At 36.0% G+C, this 25563-nt stretch overlaps 1 pseudogene; it reads right to left on the minus strand.

The window, feature by feature from the left end:
* Positions 1-13662: 13662 nt before the first annotated feature.
* On the minus strand, positions 13663-24151 carry LOC140851212 (uncharacterized; annotated as a pseudogene).
* Between the last annotated feature and the right edge of the window lie 1412 nt (positions 24152-25563).

Consider the following 25563-nt stretch of genomic DNA (forward strand, 5'->3'; position numbering starts at 1 on the left):
GATCCAGTATATGAGCAAGATCTCTTATACTTCGGTAATAGAGAGACTCATATATGCCATATTGTATACATGACTTGATATAGCCTTTGCCATGAGTGTCACGAGCAGATATCAGGCGAATCTAGATGAAGAATACTAGATTGCTGTGAAAAATATCTTTAGGTATTTGAAAGGATGAAGGATTTGTTATTAGTTTTTGGTGGAGGATCAGAGCTAAAAGTTGAGAGATACATCGATTTAGACTTCATAACTGATTTTGATGATAGAAAGTCTATATTGAAGTGTATTTTCTTATATAATGATAGTGTGGTTAGCTGGAAGAGTTTCAAGCAGCCGATCATTACAGATTCGATCATAGAATAGAAGTCGAGTACGTCGCCACCTCTGAAGCTACTAAGAAAGTTTTTTGGTTCAAGAAGTTTATTGTGGAGCTGGATATGATGCCATCAGATGCCATTACACTGTACTGCGATAACAACGGTATCATAGCCCTAGCTAAGGAGCCCAGATCTCATCAGAAGTCCAAGCATATAGAGCGGTGGTTCCACATCATATGCAAATACCTCGAGAAAAAATTTATCAAGATGCAGAGAATCGATTCCACATAAAATATGGTAGATTCACTGACTAAGCCTCTTAGCCAGCAGAAGATCGAAGCTCATCTTGAGAAGATGGGTCTTAAGTATATGGCCAATTGACTTTAGGTCAAGTAAAAATTTGTTAGATGAGTACCTTAGAAGCCAATTATTGACTGACATATTTTATATTTCTAGTGCTTACATCTATACTTGTAATATTTTTATATTAATAAAGAGTTTTTTATTTCAATCATGTTTATGTGTCCATGATTTATCCTAAAAATTAACAAAGATCATTTTGTATATTCTCAAAAGTGTTGAGAATTTGAGACATACATTATTAGTGGTTAGTTTCAAATACTTTCGATCAAAGGATCGTTACGAAGGTCAGTGATCAATCCATTTAAGATCGATGCACTGTTCACCTCTCTTATGGGCAGATGAGTCTCGGATCTGTAGTGTAGGGACACTGAGATGAGAGTACGGATAGTTGTTAGAGAATAACTTGTACTAAGCGTGACCAATACGAGAAACCATTTAGATGTCTATTCATTTGTCAGTGTTTATCTCAATGCTACAGTGGTGTGAGTGATCCTTTGACCTATGATGTCATCGGCTATTCACAGTGAGGCTATTGAGTTTGACTGCATATTTTCTTGATACCTATCCATTTGGATCCTTACTGTGTATGTTGGCTACAGTAGATTCAGATTTGTTGTTAGGAATAGGATGCACCTAGAAGAAATCTATCAATCTTGATAGAAAAAAAAAGTCCTATGTGATTTACGAGACTGAATTCAGAAAGTCTTTGGCCAAAGCAAGTGTGAATATTAAAAAAAAAAATTCATGAGATTCACAAGTGAACTCGAGTCGAGCCAATTTAGCGTATGACTGACGATGGGGTTTGATGAGTTTTCTATAACCTCTATCAAATTGAAACTCACGATAGAAGGATTGAATCATACAATAACTGTACCTAGAGATTCACACTTTTATTCTACTAGATTGTCATTATATACTGCTAGGTATCACTGGTAGATTGTGAGACTCATCGAGCATTGTCTTTATGATCGATGATCCTCAAAGGGTAGAGTTAGAATTGTTCCAACCTATTGAAAAGAGTTTCGATAATATTATAATGGAGATCACAATATATCACACTACCAGATAGAATGGAACCTGTGAGGTCACACATTAAGAAATTTAATTTTGTATTAACCAATTGGACTTATGAAGTTTTAATTAGGTTAGGATTTAGTGAAATCCTATTGGGTTTAAGAGAACCATGCTAGTACATGGTTAAACCCAATTCTTCTCTGAATTTTGATTCCTTATTAGATAAGAATTAGATCAAGTCCATAGCTTTGAACCTAATCTAAATCTATTTTAACTTGGATTTAGCTGGATACCTATTTGTGGGCCAAAAAGGATTGAATCAAGCCAATTAGTTGGCAAACAAATCTCCTTATCTTATCTCTTGAATTTTTTTTGTGGGGAGAATTATTTAGAAAGAAAGAGGAGGTGCAAGCTTCCCTTTTTGCAAAGACCAAGGGCGCATATCCTTGGAGTGGGCGAACAAAGGAAAGTGAGGCCCACCCCTCTTTTGTTTGGGCATGGAAAAGAGAGAGAGGGGGCCACGCCCCCTCTCTTATGCACTTAAAATCCTAAAGGGGCACCAAGAGTTTGTTAGATGTGTGTCCTAGATGCCAGATCGGCTGACACATTCCTGTACAGATCTAAGAACAAATTTATAATTTTGACTCTAAATGAATAAAAGAGTTATTCTTCTATCACATTGTGTACATTGTGTCTGTGATACTTCCTTTGAGTTAGTAGGAATGTAAATTCATATTTTCAAGAGTTGAAAATTTAAGGTATGAATTTACATAACTAACTCATAAACAGCTCCGGACCATAGGATCATCACGAGGATGGTGATCGATCCGGAAGGTTGGTGTACGATCGCTTCCTTAGGGTAGATGTGTCTTGAGCCTATGATGTGGAGACACCGGAGCGAGAGTACAGATATTCTTTGAGAATGAGAGTACTGAGCGTGACCACTTTGAGCAGTCATAAGGAAGTCTACCTTCTCGTTAATGACTAGCTCGATGCTGCAGTTGTATGTCTAGTTCTTTGACCTGAGGTGCATCGACAATTCACCTTGAGTGTGTTATAGTTTGACTACACCATAACTCGATCTCCTAGCCATTCAAAATTCTGAGGTGTATGTTGGCTGTAGCATATTCATTGTAGGAACTAGGTCGCACCAAGATGGGATCTATCAACCTCGGTAGATGAGAGGAGTAGTCCTATGATAATTGAAAGATCGAGTCCTTAAGCCCATGGCTATGGCAGAGTGAAATAATGAAAAAGAATTTTCCATTAAGGTTTCACATCGGACTTGGATCGATCGATTTACTCATATGACTGATGTTGGGTTTGACGAGTTCACCTTAACCCTAATTCAATCGGGACTCATGATAGAGGAACTCAATCACACAGGAAGCTGCACCGAGAGATTCATCTTCAGCTCTGATGGGTTGCCACCACATACTGCTAGGTATCACTGATAGATTTTGGAAGCAATTAGAATGATATTGATGATCGATCATTCTAATTATTTGAATCAGAAGAGTTCTGATCCATCGAAAGGAGTTTCGATGATGTCGATGATAAGATCATGATATGTCTCATTATCATACAGAATTGAACCTAGCTGGATCACACAAATAAAAGTTAGGATCTGGATGTCATCAATTGAGCTAACCCAATTGATTTGGATAAGATCTAATTAGATTCAAGGAAATCGTGCTAGCACATGATTGAGCTTAACTTTCTCCTCGTGTAATCTTTTCTGTCTCTACTGAGCCAAATGTGATTTGACTCATCCAGAGAATCTTAGAAAGATTTTTCTCAGTCTAAATGAAGCTTGTCCAGCTCAGAAAAAGCTTATCTTAATTCATGAGATGAATTTAAGACAACACCTGCTAATTCCTAGCACCTGCCAATTTCATTACATCTGTCAAAAGTTGACATATGGGTCTTAAACTGAAGAGGACTCATTAGAGAATTTTTGTGGAGTATCCACAAGCCAAGCCACATCAAATTGGGCACCATAATGAGATTATGATGTGAGCCCAATTGGATTAAAGTGGGTGCCCCAAGTGGATAAGGATTGGAGAGTCTTGATCAATTTAAACTCTTGGACGCCACCTCTATTTGTGCTTATCCAATGTTGGCACCATCTTTTGGAGATAAGGTGAGGTTTTTATCTGATATGATCAGATGATATCACTCCATCAATCAAAATTTTTTCAAAATTTATTAAAATTTTTTGATTGGTTGAATGATGTGGCACTGCGCAGCATACAGGGTCTATATAAACCCTGCTGTACCTAGGGTTTCAAAGTAGAAGCTATTTTATGCACAAAATCCAATAGCTGTAGCCCCCTCCCCTCTTCTCTATATCCTCCCTGCTCTCCTTCCTCCCCTCTTCATGTCCAAAGAGTTGAACGTCCATCTGGCAAAGATCCAAGGCATGGTGATGCCTGGAACAGAAGGCTGCAGGATTTCTTCGACAGGCTGCTACTTCAACTTCAGAAAGATTTTTGAAGATCTTCCTAATCAGATTTAAATCTAATTTTTGGAGCATAGATTCATGAGGAGAAGATATTCTAGGTCCTATTTAAGTGGATACTGGTAGAGGCCAAGCACTTGCGTGGCTACATCAGAACCTCAGACTGTGCAGAGATCATCTACAGGGTAATCAGATTACCTTTGAGGTATTACTTGTTTCCTCATCCCTTTAGATTTATTTTAGATTTAATATTAGATATGAAGATTAGATCTAGAGATTTAGATCTGAAATATATATAGAATAATTTTTTTTTAAAAATTATTTCACTCCAGATTTGATGAAATCTGAAAGATCCTGCGAGGAAAAGCGATTTTCCTCCTTCAACTGGTATCAGAGCCAGGTTGTTGGCTCTATTTCAGATCTAATTTAGATTTAATTTTAATTTTTATTTATTTGATATTAAAGATTTCAAATATCACATCAGATATAATAGGATCTGAAATCAAAATATTTAAAATTAAATCTAAGAAGATCTAATATGCATAAGATGCATGACTAGATTGGGATTAGTTGAATCCATGAATAGTCTTAAGTCTTATGTTTTAATGAGATTAAAATATGAATTAAATCTAATTTATTATTTATTTTTTTGATATTATAAGTGTTATAATCAGATAAAAAAATAAAATTTTAGTTTTTTCATAAAATTGATCTGCTGCATGCCTAGACTAGTTGTAGAATTGTTCTAGTAACTTGTCTAGAATAGATTTAATTTTGAATAGTTCAATTTAAATCTTATTTTTTAGATATTACATGTAATATATCAGATCTGAAAGCATATTAATTAGATTGATTTTTGATACATGAGATGTATGCAAAGCATGTATTACTTAGATCTTAAATTGTATATGTGATATGTTAATTTAGATCTAACTAGTTTTATAGTTAAATTTATATTTCTGATTAAGGTATTCCTTATGGCCGTCCAGTCATAAGAACGAAGTAAGATTTTAAGACCCTCTCTTCTCATTCAATGGGATGTTCATATGACATGTAGGGGTGCCGCACGTTCATCCTTAATCAGAAATCAAAACTTACTTTTCTGTAAAATCTTAGATCCTGAAATCTTAGGATTTATTTTACGTGTTTTGTTTATGAACTCAAACTTAATTAATGAATTAAGCTTATGAAATTAAGTTAGGTCTAAAATTAAGAATTTCAGATCTAAGGCATTTTCATAAAATTGGGTTCGGGCTTGGGTAGCTCAATTAGGTCTAGTGGTTGATCAAATCGAATCAAGAGTTGGTTAGGTAGGATCATGAAAGCTAATAATTGACCAGCCTAATAGGATTAAGTCTGGGTCAAGGTTGAATCATATTTAGATGTGACTCGATCAAGTTAAGACCTAATTTGGCTCAGTGGTTAGAGCCTGGATTGTAGGCTAACCCAATTAGTTCTGGTTCGATAATTTGGTGTCTAAGGTAAGTTGGACAGATGCGATCGACTGATTTTTAATTAAGAGCTACTCGACTCGAATGCATTCTTGTCGAGTTAATGGCATATCTCTCCCACCGATCTCACTTACCTGGCCATATGTATCGACTCAATTCTGATTAGAGATGGCTAACAATTCGAGCTAACCCATGCCACTAGGTTAGTCATAATTGTTATAACTATATCAAGTCAAGTTTAATGAGACCTAAATTAAATCTTCCTAAGAAAATATTAAGTCTAAATCTTCCACCATTGTGGATGTGCGGGCCCTTCCCGGGGTTGATTGTTCTCGACTGGTTACAGTGGCTCAATTGCACGAAAAGACACAACCATGTCCATTAGGCATTGGATGCTACGAATTAGAGGATGGGTTGGGCTCAATATTTCGGATACAGTGAGGGACCCAATCAGGAATCTAGTTTGTACAAATGGTGGGTCTGACTTAACTAAGGATTAGAGCAATATCCCAGACACGGTGAGCTTCATGAATTAGAGACCAAGTTTTGGGTACACTATGATTAGAGAATCATTGGCTAAGAGTTGTCCACTCATCGATTGACCCATTACCAATAACTGTTAGGTGAGGTGGTGAGCCAGTCGGTGAGATCGCACCACCCACTAAAAATCACTGATCACAGAGATTTTTACATCTCTACCAAGGGAGTGTAGGGATCTGAGAAAATAGTGGGAGCCTAATTTATTTTAAAAATGAAACTCCTAAACAAATTGGTTAAGTCTGATTACAAAATCTAACTAGAAACTTTCGACTCTCTACAAAAAACATGTCTGCCTCAAACTCCCTGACCAAAATACTAAATACCCACAGATTGATTGGACCCAATTTCAAGGACTGGTTGAGAAACTACAGAATTATTCTGAGTTTCAAAAAATTAACTCATGTCTTGGACCAGGACCCACCTGCCATGCCAGCATGTCCGACTGCTGAACACAGAGCGTCTTTGAAAAAGTGAATGGATGATGATAACAAAGCAAGGTACTACATGTCGGGTGCAATGTCTGATGACTTACAGCACCAACATGAGAACATTTTGACTACCCACCAAATGTTGGCTCACCTGCAAGGGTTGTTTGGTGAACAGAGTCACGCGGCCAAGTATCAAGTCTGTCAAAGACTTTTTAAGGCCAAGATGCATGATGGACAGTCAGTCCAAGATCATTGTTTGACAATGATCAAGGATCTTGAGGAGCTTGAGAAACTCGATATCATCTTAGACAAGGATTTTCAGATTGATGTGATTCTTCAGTCCTTGTCAGATGCATATGGTCAGTTCATCATGAACTTTCATATGCATAAGATGCAGTGTACCTTGGCCGAGTTAATGAACATGTTGGTTACGGCTGAGCTTTCTATGAAGGGTTCAAAAGGCTCAGTTCTTACTGTGGAGCGGACTTCTTCCAAGAGAAAGTCTTTTGGAAAGAAAAAGAAGCCTGTAAAGAAGCAGAAGGTGGATGGCAAGAAGAAGAAGACAGAACTGAAGAAGAAGGCTGCTGATAAGGGAAAATATTTCTACTGTCAATCAGACAGCCATTGGAAGTGGAACTGTCCTCAGTACCTGGCCACCCTGAAGAATAAGAAGGATGGTCCTTTTAGAGGTATGCTCATTTTAGAGTCTAATCTTACGATTTCTTCTGTATCCAGTTGGGTGCTTGACTCTGGTTCTAGTGCTCATTTGTGCACTTCTATGTACGATCTTGAGGAGAGCAGGAGGCTGAGGGATGGAGAGATGATCCTATGCATCGGGAACGGAGCAAGAGTTGCTGCTGTGGCCGTGGGAACCTACCCTCTGTGATTACGTTATGATTAGATTTATTTTTTAGAGATTGTTATTGAGTGCCTGCAGCAAGCAGGAATTTGATTTCTGTTTTATGTTTAGCACAAGAAGGCTATGTGATTAGCTTTCATAAGGACTATTGTAATATTTTTTATGAAAATAATAAAGTTGTAGATGGTTTTCTTATTAACGGTCTCTATCAGCTATATATTGATGTATCTGTATTTAATATTAAGCAAAATGTGAATGCCATAGGAATTAAAAGGTCTAGAGATAGTCTAAATGATAAGTATCTGTGGCACCTAAGGCTAGGTCATATAGCGGAAGACAGGATTAACAAATTGGAGAAATTTGGACTATTGAGTCCATTGACTTTCGAGTCATATCCAGTTTGTGAATCATGCTTTCAAGGCAAAATGACCAAGCTTCCTTTTGTGGGACATGGGAAAAGGGCCACAGACCTACTTGCCCTAGTACATACGGATGTGTGCGGCCCATTTGATGTGCCGACTAGAGGTAACTACATCTACTTCATTACCTTTACCGATGATATGTCTAGGTACGGGTATATATTTCTAATGAAACACAAGTCTGAAGCTTTTGAAAGGTTCAAAGAATTCAGACATGAGGTAGAAAAATAAATAGGAAAGTCCATTAAGGTTCTTCGATCAGATTGAGGAGGTGAATACCTTAGTCAGGAGTTTCTAGACTATTTTAAGGATAATGGCATAGTCTCTCAATGGACTCCACCTGGAATGCCTCAACTCAACGGAGTTTCATAACGGAGAAATCGGACCCTATTAGATATGGTCTGTTCCATGATGAGCTTCACGGACCTCTCCGAATTTTTTTGGGGACATTGTCTCATGATAGCAATTTATATATTGAATAGGGTTCCCTCTAAAACTGTTCCTACCACACCATATGAGATATGGCATGGTAAGAAGCCAAGTCTGAATCATCTTAGAATTTGGGGTTGTCCGGCTCATGTCAAGAGATAGCAGGCAGATAAGTTAGAGTTTAGGTCTTTTAGAGCTCGTTCATAGGATATCCTAAAGAGTCATTAGGATACTATTTCTATATTTCGGAAGATCACAATGTGATTGTGAGTCGAAATGCTATTTTTCTTGAAAAATAGTTTATTCAAGATGGTGGCATCGGAAGAATAATTAAGCTCAAGGAGAATGTCTTCCAAGAGCAACAAGCTAAAGAACTTGAGGAACCTAATCAATCAGAACCAGTCTTAACACAACCTCTTCCACCTCGTAGATCAACTAGGGTTTTTCATCCTCCTGAAAGGTACTTAGGTACCATACAAGAGGATGTAGAGAAAATATTCTTCACAAGAAATGAAGCTCATGGTGATGACCCCAAGACCTATGATGAGGCGATATCAGATATCAACTCCGAGAAATGGTTAGAGGCAATGAGATCAGAAATTGACTCGATGCACTCAAACCAAGTCTGGACCTTGGTAGATTCACCTGAAGGTATTGTACCTATTGGGTGTAAATGGATCTTCAAGAGAAAGATAGGTGCGATGGGAATGTAGAGATATTCAAGGCTAGGCTCGTAGCAAAAAGTTATAGTCAGCGCGAAGGCATTGACTATCAGGATACCTTCTCGCCGTATCCATGCTAAAATCCATCCACACATTGCTTGCTGTTGTAGCCTATTTCGATTATGAAATATGGCAGATGGACGTGAAAATGGCGTTCTTAAATGGACATCTTGAGGAAGATATCTATATGGAACAGTCACTTGATTTCATATCCAGTGATGATGATCACAAGATCTGCAAGCTGCAAAGGTCCATTTATGGACTTAAGCATGCATCTCGAAGTTAGAATACTCGTTTCAATGATGTGATCAAAATATTTGATTTCATCAAGAACGAGGAGGAACCATGTATGTTCAAAAAGATCAGTGGGAGCGCAGTTGTCTTCCTCGTATTGTACGTAGATGACATCCTTCTAATTGGAAATGATATTTCTATGTTAACCTCAGTCAAAGTATGGTTGTCTAAGGAGTTCTCTATGAAAGATCTAGGAGAGGCATCCTTTATACTGGGTATTAAGGTCTATACAGATAGACCAAATAGGATGTTGGGACTTTCACAGAAGATGTACATAGAGGAGGTGCTAAAGAGGTTTAGCATGAAAAACTCCAAAAGAAGTTTATTGCCTTTTAAACATGGCATTCATCTGTCCAAGAAGATGTGCCCTAGCACACTTGAGGAGATTGAACGCATGAGCAAGATCCCTTATGCTTCGGCAATAGGGAGCCTCATGTATGCCATGCTATGTACACGACTGATATAGCCCATGCTGTGAGTGTCACAAGCAGATATCAGTCGAATCCAGGTGAAGAGCACTAGACTTCTGTGAAATGTATCCTTAAGTACTTGAGAAGGACTAAGGATATGTTTCTAATCTTTGGGAATGGAGAACTCCAGATTCAGGGATATACAGATTCAGACTTTATGTCTGATATAAATGATCAAAAATCGACATCTGAAAGTCTATTCATTTGCAATGGTGGTGCAGTTAGCTGGAAGAGTTTCAAGCAGACGGTGATTGCTGATTCCACCATGGAGGCGAGTACATTGCTGCATCGAAAGCTGCGAAGGAGGTATTCTGGTACAAGAAGTTTGCCGCAGAGCTTGGAGTGATGTCATCGGATGCCATACCTCTTTACTGCGATAATACTAGCACCATAGCCCTAGCTAAGAAGCCAAGGTCTCACCAGAAGTCCAAGCACATCGAGCGGCGATTCCATCTGATCCGTGATTACCTCAAAAAAGGTTATGTCGAGGTTATGAGAGTCCACTCCATAGACAATGTGGCAAACCCGCTGACTAAGCCATTGGGCCAGTAAAAGATCGAAGCCCACCTTGAGAAGATGGGACTTAGATATATAGCCAATTGACATTAGGTCAAGTGGGAGTTTGTTAGATGTGTGCCCTAGATGCCAGATCGGCCGACACATTCCTGTATAGATCTAAGGGCAAATTTATAATTTTGATAATAAATGAATAAAAAGATTATTCTTCTATCATATTATGTACATTATGTCTGTGATACATCCTTTGAGTTAGTAGGAATGTAAATTCATATTTTCAAGAGTTGAAAATTTAAGGCATGAATTTACATAACTAACTCATAAACAGCTCCTGACTATAGGATCATCATGAGGATGGTGATCGATCTGGAAGGTTGGTGTATGATCGCTTCCTTAGGATAGATGTGTCTTGAGTCTATGGTGTGAGACACCAGAGCGAGAGTATAGATATTCGTTGAGAACGAGAGTACTGAGCGTGACCACTTCGAGCAGTCATAAGGAAGTCTACCTTCTCGTCAATGACTAGCTCGATGCTGCAGTTGTGTATCTAATTCTTTGACCTGAGGTGCATCGACAGTTCACCTTGAGTGTGTTATAGTTTGACTATACCATAACTCGATCTCCTAGTCATTCAAAACCCTGAGGTGTATGTTGGCTGTAGCATATTCATTGTAGGAACTAGGTCGCACCAAGATGGGATCTATCAACCTCGGTAGATGAGAGGAGTAGTCCTATGATAATTGAAAGATCGAGTCCTTAAGCCCATGGCCATGGCAAAGTGAAATAATGGAAAAGAGTTTTTCATTAAGGTTTCACATCGGACTCGGATCGATCGATTAACTCATATGACTGATGTTGGGTTTGACGAGTTCACCTTAACCCTAATTCAGTCGGAACTCATGATAGAGGAACTCAATCACACAGGAAGCTGCATCGAGAGGTTCGTCTTCAGTTTTGATGGATTTTCCCACATACTGCTAGGTGTCACTGATGGATTTTGGGAGTAATTAGAATGATATTGATGATCGATTATTCTAATTGTCTGAATCAGAAGAGTTCTGATCCATCGAAAGGAGTTTCGATGATGTCGATGATGAGATCACGATATGTCTCATTACCATACAGAAATGAACCTAACTGGATTACAAAATAAGAGTTAGGATCTGGATGTCATCAATTGAGCTAACCCAATTGATTTGGATAAGATCCAATTAGATTCAAGGAAATCGTGCTAGCACACGATTGAGCTTAACTTTCTCCTCGTGTAATCTTTTCTATCTCTACTAAGCTAAATATGATTTGACTCATCCAGAGAACCTTAGAAGATTTTTTTTAGTCTAAATAAAGCTTGTCCAGCTTAGAAAAGGCTTATCTTAATTCATGAGATGAATTTAAGACAACACCGCTAATTCCTAGCACCTACCAATTTCATTTTAGGACATCTGTCAAAAGTTGACATATGGGTCTTAAACTGAAGAGGACTCATTAGAAGATTTTTGTGGAGTGTCCACAAGCCAAGCCACATCAAATTGGGCACCATAATGAGATTATGGTGTGAGCCCAATTGGATTAAAGTGGGTGCCCCAAGTGGATAAGGATTGGAGAGTCTTGATCAATTCAAACTCTTGGGCGCCACCTCTATTTGTGCTTATCCAATGTTGGCAACATCTTTTGGAGATAAGGTGGGTTTTTATCTGATATGATTAGATGACATCACTCCATCAATCAGAATTTTTTCAAAATTTATTGGAATTTTTTGATTAGTTGAATGATGTGGCACTGCGCAGCATACAGGGTCCATATAAACCCTGCTACGCCTAGGGTTTCGAGGTAGAAGTTGTTTTATGTACAAAACCTAATAGATGCGCCTCCTCTCCTCTTCTCTATGTCCTCCCTACTCTCCTTCCTCCCCTCTTCACGTTCAAAGAGTTGGACGTCCATCTGGCAAAGATCCAAGGCGTGGTGACGCTTGGAAAGAAGGCTGCAGAACTTCTTCGACAGGCTACTGCTCCAACTTTAGGAAGACTTTTGAAGATCTTCCTAATCAGATTTAGATCTGATTTTTGAAGCATAGATTCATGAGGAGAAGATGTTTCAGGTCCTGCCTGAGTGGATACGGTAGAGGCCAGGCCTTGCGTGGCTACATCAGAATCTTGCAGAGATCATCTACAGGGTAATCAGATTACCCTTGAGGTATTACTAGTTTCCTCATCCTTTAGATTTATTTTAGATTTAACATCAGATATGAAGATTAGATCTAGAGACTTTGATCTAAAATATATATAGGATAAATTTTTTTTAAAATTATTTCATCCCAGATTTGATGAAATCTGGAAGATCCTGCAAGGAAAAGCGATTTTCCTCCTTCAGAGTTGGGCCCCAACTACCTACCTTAAACATCATGTGGCGCATCCTCATCTTGCCTTGTAAGATAAGAGTGCCACATCCACTTGACTTTTGAGGCAAGGGCTTTTTCAATTGAGTCTGATTTTTTTTTAAAAAAAATCAAATTAAAAGGCAAGTGACCTTATGAGATAAGGACTAATGTTTTTAGTCTGGTTGGATAATGATTTGAAATCAAAAAAAGATCTATTTAAGGAGATAGTCTCTTAGGATTTTAGGCAATTAAATTTTTATGATTTTAGATCTCTTTCTTCTTCTCCACGCCATCTCTCCTTCTTTTCTCTTTTCAATGCCCAAGTGTTGGGCATCCCATCTTCTCACACGTCCAAAGATGAGGGTGATTGCTTCTACATCAAGAACGGGAGACAGGCTGCTGTTCAAGTGTTTAGTTCGCGGTCAAAGAGCAAAGATTGATCAAAGGTTCAAAAGACTGAGATCCTACTTGGAGAAGAAAGATCTATAATGAGAAAAAAAGTTCAAGATTAATCTCAGTAGATATCTATAAAGGTCGGATACGTGTACGGCTCAAGAACCTTCAGATCCAAGATCATCAATTACGATGTATTTCAACCCACACAAAGTATTGAGATCTGATCTTAATTTTAATTTTTTTAATTTTTAGATTATATGCATATCTTAGATCTAGGACTCAGATAGATGTAGATTAGATCTATAGTATGTGGGATTAAAGGATTTAACTTAGATCTATTTTTGCTGCTATTTTAAAATATTTTGAAATCTATGCATGCTAGTCTATCTGATTTTCTAACAGGTGCTAGGGGCACTGAACCACTACAAAAATTATGGTGTTTATATATTACTTGTATTCTATTTTGCTCTTCATCTCTTCTATATTTTTAGCTCATTTGATTGCATAATTTTTTGCACACACTAATACTTCACTGTCTTATAAAAGTAGCACATATCCTGTTTAAATTTTTGAAAATCCAATTCATCTTCCTCCTCTTGGATTGTCTTATTGGGCAACAATGGGCTTGTGCCAAAATTTTTTTTCAAGAACCATACTTTCAGCCTTTCCCAAAAATTTTTCAACAGTTGAGAACTTATAAATTTCTAAGTTATCGACAATATCATAATTTCTTTGAGGACGATTAGAAAAAATCTCTTCACTTTCAAGATATCTTGAACAAAATATCAAATACTTTTTGAGTTCCTCAATTAAGCCTTCAAGATAGGCTCTATTTCAGATATAATCAATTAAATGCACAAGATACCTTCAAAAATTAGAAATTTATTAAAACATTAATACGATTACGACACTACTTATGCTAAATATTTTTAGATTATAATTATAAAATTTAGCAATATCACCTTTTAATTGGATACATCTATCTGTAGTATACTGGTTCACCAAATTTTGCTTCTGTAACGATCTGAACAAGTAGATGAACCATAATAGTGAAAAATCCTGAAGAGATCTTCTCCATATAGCAAAGTATAGGTACAATAAGAGACTCTAGTTGATCAAGCTCTCATGGATCATTGACTTTGGAATATAATAACTTAGAAATTGATGACAATTGAGCAACAATAGTAATGACTTGTTTTGCCGCTGATGACCTTAAAACTAGTGAAAAAATATCTTGTATCAAAATGTGACCATCGTGACTTTTAAGATTTAAAAATTTTCACTCTTTGAGATTTATACATCTTGAAATATTCTATGCATAGCCATCATAAATCTTATTATTCTTTATAAATATCAAAAAAAGATCTTTCTCTCGAGTGGACATTGTATAACATGCAGGAGTATATAAACTTTATCATTAACAAGTTCTTTTGGATGAAGCTCATGTCTTGTACCCATCTCTTTCAAATCTAAATATACTTTTAAGTTATTTTTACTCTTTTTATTAATATTTAATAATATTTTAATTAAATTATCATAAATATTTTTTTCTATATGCATCACATTAAGATTATGTCTGAAAAAATTGAACTCCCAATAAGGTAAATAAAAAAATACTCTTTTTCTTCTACAATTGCTTAATAACTCTATGTATATCCCTCCATTATGTCATCATCTTTTCAATTTTCATCTCTATAATCATTATCATCATAAAAATTATCAGCATCATCAAATACCTTTTGTATCAAGATTGTGAGTAATGACATCTTCTGTCAACCCTTCATTTGTTGAGCGTTCAACATCTTTTCTTCTTCTTTTCTTATAATACTTGGAAACCTTACCATACCTATGATTGATGTCATGTATTTGTATAAGAACCTCAATTCCAGAAGGGGTACAAGAGCAGGTCACAATTCTATAGTACCATCAAATATATTTTGTTGAAATAGAAATGGATGGTCAGCTTCCAACCATCGATGGTGGCCCATATAGCAAAACTTTCCTTTATATTTTAACCCATGTGAATAGATAGAATCCCCATAAGAAGGACATGCAATACATCGATCCCTTTGTGCTCTATCTAGATAAATTGGTATATACATAAAAATTATTGATAGTCTAAATAAGAGCTACTTTCAATTTGAATATTTGATCACTGCAAGCATCAAATACATTGATACCCTCCCATAGCTGTTTCGATTCTTCTATTAAAAATTACAAAAAGATATTAATATCATTACCTGAACTCTTATCACCTGAAAGAATCATTACAAGATAAGTGAAGACTATTTCATATACATCTATTATGGCAAATTATATAGAATCAGAATGATTGACTAAATTCTATAAGTAGAACTTAGTGTCTAAAATAGATTGAAACTATCAGTAGTTAAACCTGACCTAATACAGTGAACATCTGAGGCAAAATCATAATGGCTATCATCAAATGCTTTGTATGCTAAACTATCAGTCGAGTGTCTGAGCATTCCATCTTTTATATGACCTTCATCATACTATCTCATCGATGAAGCTATCTTCGATGATGCATAGATCTTTTTCAATCTAGGTATCAAAAGAAAGTAACGCAAAACTTTAGTTGATTTTTTCATACTCCAAGTAGTATCTATTTCGTTCAATACATCACTCTTATCTTCTTCATATGATATCCATCGTGAAGATCTATAGATATTGCATAATTCTTGATTAGCATTTTCATCCCGGTACAACATATAGCCATTTGGACAATTATAAATTTTCTTATATCCAAGATCCAATTTTTTTACTAGTTTTTTTAACTTTATAAGAGGAAGTTGACAAAGCAGTGACTTCAGAAAATGTATTCTTTAATAATTAGAGCAGTGTAATAAAACTCTTACCAGATTATCCATTCAAATATTTTAAATAAAAAAGATGCACAAAAAAAATTTAAAAAAATTCTTACATCCCAGATATAGTTCTTGATCATAAACTTTCAATAAATTATAATATCAATGCTCTAACTCATCATTAGATGCACGCTCGGGTCTCTCAACTTGTATAGGATTAGTAAATATAGACCCCTCTGGCGTCACACATGTTTTTTGTCCTTTACAGAAATCTCCTAAATTTTCAGCACTAAATCCCCAAGTATCTCTGAGTAAACCCCTCATATCATCTTCTCTTATAGGATTTCTTCGTGGGTTACTAATTCTAATATCAAATTTACTAATTCTAATATATGAGGATTGATTATATGAAGATGGCAACAAGAATTTTTTATGAAATATCTATTTAATATATCTTCTTACAAAATCATTCCACACCAAATGTTCTTCGATAGTTTGTGGATTGAGAGAAAAATTATTTATACATTTTTAGCATAGGCAAAAAAAATTTCTATTCATTGATCCTTTCTCAACAGTAAATTTAATGAAATTTTATACTTTTTCAAAATAATCTTCACTAAATTTTGACTTATTTATCTAATTTTTATCCATCGTATAAGATCAATAATTGAATAACAATATTTCTAAAAAAATATATAAATAAAATATTAGCTGGGTATTTATCAAAAAAATTAAAAATATATACCAAATAGAGATAACTGGCCGTTTTCTCACATTGTCATAAGAAGAAACATAAATTATTCTATAAAAAAATACTCATCACGTCAGCCACAAATTCAGCAACAGTTCATAAATGCAAATAGGTATACAAATAATACAAAACAATAAAATGTTGCCATCATGTCAAGATATTTACATAATATTATGGTACACCATCTATTTTGCACTTTATCAACCTTCATCTTAAAGTCCATCGTGTAGGATTACGAGGGCACAATAAAGTCCGCATTACAGTAGCACATAATGTCAAGAACATGTAAATAGGTATGAAGTGCGAGTCTATGTGTGCATCAAACCCCAATGCATTTCACCTAAGTAATGCTATGTAACAAACGTGAAACCTCATTTAGCCTGTTAAAGGTTCATCAATCGTAAAAGGATATATTAACTAATGCGTATAAACTAGCTTTGCATCAATAAGTAAAGACATACATCATCAACATTTAATCAGAGTAAATTAGACATGGGTGTTGAACCTTAAATTTTTCCTTTCAGCAAGATCTTGCTCCAAAAATCTCTTTTCTGCAAGCTTGTGCTCCAAAGATGCTGGTGCTCTCTATACAGTTTTTTGACTCTCAGGTCCTCAAAAAGCAGCTGGCACTTGTTTCACTAACTACCAGTAACCTGTATGTGAAGTATTGACCTTTCAGCAGCCTGAGATTTTAAATATGATGCAACGGCTAATTGAATTAAAAATGTTATTACTGGTGATCATGCAGTCTATTATTTTCCTACACAATACCAAAAGTTTTTACATTAAAAATACAAACAAGCAGATTGAAAAAGACTGCAAACAGTACATTGATGTCCTTGGCATGTTAAGTTCAACATAAAGCAAAATCAGGTGGTTTCAGATTGCATATCCTACAAAGATATTTTATGTTGTTTCTATTTAAATATATTTAGTCAGAAATGGAAGGGGCACAGATCTTTTGCACAACTAACCAGAAAAAAAAAAAAATCAGGTTATATCCATCTGAACAATCAACTATAGGTAACTTCTTTAACTCAATGATAAATGATAACAAATAATAAATTTTAGGTTTAACTCTATCTTATGAGAAGAACCACTTATGTATTTTATTAACTGTAATTCCAACATCCATTGTTTTCTCCATGGATCAGGAATTAGATACTTTCGGATATAGATGGACATTAAACATTTCCATAATCACATTGGACATGTATATCCATCTGATAAATTCCAGAAAAGGCCAAGCTTCAAAAATGGCAGAGAAAGTACAATTTCATACATATACAATTGTGTATACTATGCAACATCTTCAGTTAGATATTCCAAGTAATAGCAATCTCGAATACAAAAGAGGCATGCTCTTAAGAGAGCAGATAGCTATATGACAAGTCCAGAAATTACATTTTATCAATGCTACAAATTATTCTTAAAAAAAAAAAAATCTGGTCTGAGCTTTTAGAAGGTCAAGGCTGGGTAAATTATAATTTTAAAATATCACTGATCTTAATGAGAGCAAGAACAAGCAAAATCTAGACCATATTACAAGTTGATATTTAATAGTGTGAGAACAATAGCAAATATGAGATAGAGAGGTCATAGATTTCGTTTCCATGCTTCCATAAACGAAATGCATGGTGACTCCATGAGAAACTTACCAGCCTCTTACACAATCAGAAAAAAAAAAATCAATCTTATCATGCAAGTAGATGTTCTATGTTACAAAGCAATATACCCAATGATATGCACCTAGCATGGAAGGTGACCTGTAGAACATGCATTAGTTATCATGACAAGGTAAACAACCCTCAAGAAGAGCAGCGATTCGAGGTTAAGGTTTCGATTAGGGTTTCGACCGAGAAGGTCTGTGTACGATTGGAAGTTGCGGGTGTTGGAGAGCAATGGGGGCGGAAGAGGAGGAGAGCGATTCAAGAAGGAGATTAGGGTTTCAATTGAGGAGATGAGAGGCAGTGACGTGTGGTGCACAGATAGAGGAGAAGAAGGAGGAGACATACCTAAGGCTGACCGATCGATGAGGTCAACGGTGATGGGGTCGGAGATGGAGGAGGAGGCACAGACAACGATACGACGATCGGGGCTTGGGCTGAAGGCAAGAGAGAGGAAGGGGTGGTGGATTGATATCGGTAAGAGATGAGAGGCTGAGGAGTCCGCGGGATCGACAGTAACGAGGCGGAGAGTTAGCTATTGGGAGAGAAGGGGTCTAGGTTTCTAATTGAGGACAGAGGGATGGATAAATCGGAGGAGTTGAATTTCAACGATGACTAATGGTCTCCATTGATGCTTTTCTGCATCGTAATTTATCGATGTTTTTTAGCATTGTAAACTGTCAACGCACGCAAAAAGTATCGGTGGATGCATGCATTATTTGAAAGTTATCGATGCTTTCCACTAATGTTGGCAATATTAAATCTATTTTTTTGCTTTTTTATATAGTGATATGATAATTCTGTCTTTCAAAAAATTTTACTATTAAGATAGGTAAATAAAAAGATATGTGAAGGTTTTCATTAGCATCAATGTTCAAGACTGTTCTTGTTATTTTGAAAAAGTGCCAGACAAGGCTTGAAGGTGCTTGCACCTCTGTTGATTACAATGAAATGCACAAGGTGCTTGGTTGCACCCCAACACAACGCGTTGGACGACGTCACAGATGCGGAAATAGAGAGGAATGGAAGACGAGAGATCCTGACCTCAATGGCTCCTGGCGTGCTACATGGAGATGGCCTATCAAAGTGTAATGTCCCGTACAGCGACTACCTCGATAGGATGTGAATGTTGTCTAGCTCCCTTTCAGTTGCGATTAAAAGTTCATCAGCCTTGTTCGAGGCCGCTAAATTCAAGGGTGCACCAGGCGTGGCACCCTTGAACTTACCCCCAGTGAAGGGATAATTATATCAACAGATAATATTTCTGTCTTAACATGTAGGGTTCTGCCAAAGTCTCTATTGACGCAGCTGGATATATTGACACCTCCAAAATGTAAATGATACAAAACTCACTCCTAAATTTAAACACCACTAATGTTCCATTAACTGTCTTGATCTATTTCATTTGTTCGAATATGGAACTTGGAATAGTAAAATGGTTTGAGTTGATATCTGACATTATTCCTCATCAAACGAGGGGCAACACAACTTCCAGAACTGCAATCTCCATGACCACCACTGAAAAAAAAATAAAATAAAAAAGCCTACAAGTGTCTCCATCCTCAAATCAATCCTTATCTAATTCATAAATATATATATATATATATATATATATATATATATATATATATATATATATATATATATATATAATTGTCGCTAATCAGAATTTGCCCTCATTTCCTATCTGCAGACTTAGTCAGCAAAAATGCAAGTGCTGACATTATGGCCTTTGAAACAACAAAAAGTTATTCCCGATGAGATGTGCTATGAAATTCTTTTAATTACGCAGCATACATGACAAGTCATTATTCAATGAAAATCTAGAGTTGCATCATCGGTGGCTATCTAACCTTCATCATCTGCACAATGCTGTTTATATATATAGAGATGAAGTAATATAGATAATATTAAATTATGAGCCATCTTCATTTTGATGTTACCATAATTAAGTAATAATGGCAGGGACTTCTTGGCATTTAAGCTCTGGCACAAGTTGCATTGTGTCAATGGCCAACAAAAATTGGAGTCACAATTTTACGATAAAAGAGATATTGCCCAAGCATCATTGCGTAGAGAACACCCAAGCTTGGCCTTTGCTCTTTAAGTAAAGAGAAAAATGGAAAGAGTGATAACCTACTTATTTGATATGGCCAGCTACTCGCCCACCTTAAAATTGCAGTTTGGTTAATCACTATTTGCTACTATTGTAAGGTTGCAAGCCGGAGGAATAACAAACTATTGGGATCAAAATGGCAATGAGAGAACCTTAGTGGAGACATGTGCAACAACGAACTATAATTCTGCAAAAGTCCCCACATTTGGCAACAACCAAACTCCCATGATCAACCTAGTGAGCCAATATGACTCTTATACCAATAGTTGTTGTTGAGCCTAAGTGATGATACAAAACATTTGACTATGGTACTTGTTGCTGCCACAGTCCGGCTTGGCCAGGACCATCTGGAGGGTGTTGTTCAATTTGCAATGGTGGAATATGATTTATCTTGATGTCGTAGATTTGCACACAAAAGAATAAAAAAGCTTGTCGGATTTGCTCTGATCGGATTCTTTGATGTCTAAGTCAGGTCAGATTTTGGAATAATAATAATAAATGATTAGAGTTGTATTATCTTGTTTTAGTTAGTTTGCTTCACCTTGACCTCCAGGAGCTCTGATTTGGTAGGTCGGCCTTTGGAGGTCGGTTTCGAGAGGTAGTCAACTTGGGAGCTCGGCTTCCAGAGGTCGGCCTTTGGAGGTTGGCTTCTAAAGGTTGTGGGAGCTCGGCTTTCATGTGGTCGGCCTTCAGAGGTTGGCTTTTGAGAGGTTGACTTTGAAAGCTGGACTTCAGAAAATCGACCTTTGGAGATCAGTCTTTGAGAGATCGCACTATAAAAAAACAGACTATTAAGGATGGCTAACTGTCATCGCTTATAGTCGTTTTGCCGTCGCTAAAAATCCGATGAAAATAATCTCATCGCTAATTATCATTATTAGCAACGGTAAATCCGCCATCCCTGATAAATGTAATTAGCGACGGTATTAGCGACAAAAATCGATACTAATAATTTTAATTTTTTTCTTAATTAAAGTATTAAAAACTATTGATGATGGCCATTACATCACTTCTAATGTCGCTTATAGTTTTTTAATTTTTTAATAAAAATTTTAAAAAACTATTAACGATGGTAGATGCCATCGCTTATGTTGTCGCTAATAATTTTTAATTTTTTTAAAAAAATTAATAATTAAATATTTTAAAATCTATTTTAATTACATTAATAAGCAATAATATTTTTAAAAATCTATTATAAATAAAATAATATTTATTTAACATAATCATAAATATAAAATTAATTATATTAAATTAAAAATATAAATTATATAATTTTATAAATTTATACTGCTTTACAAGTATCAAAATTATATACATATCATAAAAAAAAAATCATGTAAGATCCTCCTTATCTTCCTACTTCTATTTGTCCTCTCCAGTAGCTGGTGAATTAAAGTCGAATGTTCTAGCATCCTGTAACGAAAAAATAAGACATTATTAATAAGTTTCGATACGAAAGCGTATATATCGATATAGAGATGTATATTTTGATATACTACTTTGATTCTCGAATAAATTATTCATATATATTTCATTCGATGATACGCAGCTATAGATACCCTTGGGCCATCATTTGGATGGTCAGATTAAATTTTTACCTCTTATGTCTTTTTTCTAGACTCAAGCTTAAATATATGAAGCTTCTAAATATAAAAATTTAAAATAAGTAAAAAAAATATTAATAGGCTTATCTGCTGTGATGGCTATGATAATGAACCTAGTTGATCACACAGATGTGGATCCTGAAGGATCTCAATGATTGTATCACGGACGGCATCTTGGAAACTCTGAAATTGCTGGCTCCAAAGTCTCTGCATGACCTCCTCCACATGTGTGTCAACCCACGTCTGGGTCGTCGAGCTCTAAGCAGAGTATTGAACTATTGAGGATCGAAACTATGGTCGAATCCTATGATTCAGCTCTTACTCACCCCTCCGATGGCCCTGAGCCATCAATCAAGGTCAAAGAGGGGCTGAGAGGATGGATCCTCATTGTGCCATGATATGAGATACTCCGTATAGTCTATCTATATAGTTTAAAAATTCATCAGTCCATATATATCAGTATATATAAAAATTTAATAAATAATATTTTAAGTTGTTATCATGATCTGTCAAGATCGAAGATCTAAGTAATCACCAGTCCTCCTAGACTGGTGTGTGGCCTTCCATATCTACGCTACCCTGGTACATGACCCAGCTGTCATGTCTATAATAAATAAATAATAAAATTAAATTAATTAAAATATACATATGATTAATTCAATATCAAATTAATTTAAGTATAAAATTTTTACCAATCTATCGATCACAACATATGTGCCAACGGAGCTGTCAGTGTGCTTGATCAGATGCTGCTGGACGAACCAATTCTGCCATACCCTCTATCGCCTATCAGAGTCTCCTCAGTACTCCACTAGTCGTAGAGGGCCTCTTATATGTCCGTCCGCATCCAGTGATCTGTGTAGGACTTTCAATCCAATGGTGACTCAAAACTGGAGTGCTCTATGGTAGACTGCCGAAGGCTATACAGCCCATCTCGAAACCTTCGCATGGCCACCTCCTCGAAGGTCCGACGACCAGCCTCTTCATCTTAAGGAGTCTTGAATCGATAGTACTCCTACAAATAGAAGCAACTATGTATTAATAAATAGAATATAAACCTACTATAATTTTAAAAATTAAACATCTTTGACTTACCAGAAATATCTCCTTGACTGCATCACGAGCCTTGATGGCCAACTGGAGAACTCATTCACCAACCTTAGCATCAATCATCGGATGATGTCGGTAACCACATGAGGCACCCCAAGCTCTGTAAATGTGCTACAAAATTTATTTTGAATAATAAATATTAGACTCTAAAATGACTAAAATTTAAACATATTCAGTGAGGATATATAGTATTTACGTGTGGCTCTAAATGTGGATGAGCTCTCTATCCTCTGACCAAGTTGGAGGTGCCACGAACTGGGTGGGTCCTCTACCACGCTGCTGACTCTGAGAGTTGGATGCTGCTTAATATGAGTATGGGGTCACTAGTGACCCCACATCATCCGAATCTGAGAGTATCAAGATATCATAAAGAAGTTATATTAGATAATAAAAGATAAAATAACATAAAAGAGAATATCGATCTAAAGTATCAAAGTTTACCATATGGTATATGTGCCGTAGAACCATGCAAGTTGGCAGCATGAGAGCTCTCTCCTCTAGAGCTCTCTCTTCGACTGTGATGGCTTCGACCTTGAGAAGCCATCTGCCGCAGATCAAGAACAACATTAAAGAAGTTATATATATTTATAAAATCTAATCAAATATTTAGGAATAGAGTCGAGTATATATGTTCATAAAAACTAATCTTTGGCATCTATCAGCTTTAAGACATCATATGGATAGATGAAAAAAAAGGTCATAGCAATTTGTGGAGCCAGTCCTTTCAATATCCATTTAGTTTGGATCATCATAAAAAAAAATAAGAAAGCAACCATAAGAATATAGGGGCATTAAAGTTAATTCGACTTCCACTGCATCGATACCATCTATTTAAAATGATGCAAGATAAGTATTTAGATATTTGATATCCTTCAGATGTTTGTACCCTTCAGAAGGGTGGCAATGTAAGACAAGAGTGCAGTATTTTCAAAAGCATAATCACAGAAGTACTTGACATTCTCATTATATTCAGCAGAAATCACCCCGTCAACTACTCGATGGTCCATCCAACTACGATCCATGGCACACTATCTAAGGATTCTACATATACAAGTACATGACAAAATGCTTACCAAATATTTTATCATTTAAAATAGATTACATAATAAACACATCCTATCATCAACTAATATATATATAAGATCCTATCCAATTCAAAAATTATATTAATTCTATAGGTCAATTACAGTAATTAAACGATATGTAATAGGGATCGAAAAAAATTTTGACAGTATTTTTTTTTTAGTTCTTCTCATATGATTGAAGATATATGAGGAGAACTAAAGAAAAATACCTTCCAAAATTTTTTTCGAACTCTCAACATACTGTTTGATTACTACAATTACTTATAGAATTAATTATAATTTTCAAACTATCCAAATTGGATAGTCAATTAACCAATGTACATAATTCTCTGATTCATATAAAAATATATAAATATATGGATGTCATAAAATATGTATATCAATCAAAAAATGAGTCTATCGTTATATGCAATGCAATACTTTTATAATTTTTAAAATACTGAATTTCTAAGTAAAGAACATCATTGCAAATGGGGATGGTTAGGATACGTGTCTTACGCATGCAGACTTTAAACATGCCAGACGACTAGGCTATGCGAGCACACCAGTATGGCATCCAAGCAATTCCCATCCTAAAGGTAGCGGGATTGCAAATAAAGCTGGAAATGGGTCGGGGTAAGCCAAACCACATCCCTTTTTAAGTCTGATCCGAAATTTTTTTAAAACTTCGGATCAGGCCTAGAATTTAGAGTCTAATTATCGAGCTACTCCGACCACCATCGAAGTAGTTGAGTAGACCAGAACCGATCCGATGGTGGCCCTACCTCGAACCCATACCGTTTAAGGCAGTAGGACTACTCTTATCGGAGAGCTTTCCAAAGTAGTTCCATATTTTGAGAATAATATTAATTTAAATAATATTATTAATAATATTATTAATAATATTATTTAAATTAATAATTTTATTAATTTAAATATTATTAATATTTAAATTAGTAATATTATTAATTTAAATATTATTAATATTTAAATTAATAATATTTAATTTTAAATATTATTAATTTAAAATTAATTAGATAAATATAATTTTAAATATTAAAAATTTAAAAATATGAGAATGGATTGTAGCGACGGTGATGGAGCCGTTGCCGTCATTGTTGCTAAAAATCACTTGGCGGCTCCGGTCTGATGGCGGGTCGATGGTGGGTTTGATGGCAGGTCGGCGGCACAGCACTCAGACGGTTGGGCGTCCGAAGGGGGGAGGTGGGGGTGACGGTTGGATAGCACGACACTGCAGTAAGGGATGGAAAGAAGAGGGGAGGTTGGATCCGATAAGGAGAAGCCTGATCTGACGGGGCACAGTGGTAGGGATGCCACATTCGACCATCTAATCAGACTCAGGTCGATGA

The sequence above is a fragment of the Elaeis guineensis genome, chromosome 8 (genome assembly GCF_000442705.2).
Source record: "Elaeis guineensis isolate ETL-2024a chromosome 8, EG11, whole genome shotgun sequence".
Taxonomy (NCBI): Eukaryota; Viridiplantae; Streptophyta; class Magnoliopsida; order Arecales; family Arecaceae; genus Elaeis; species Elaeis guineensis.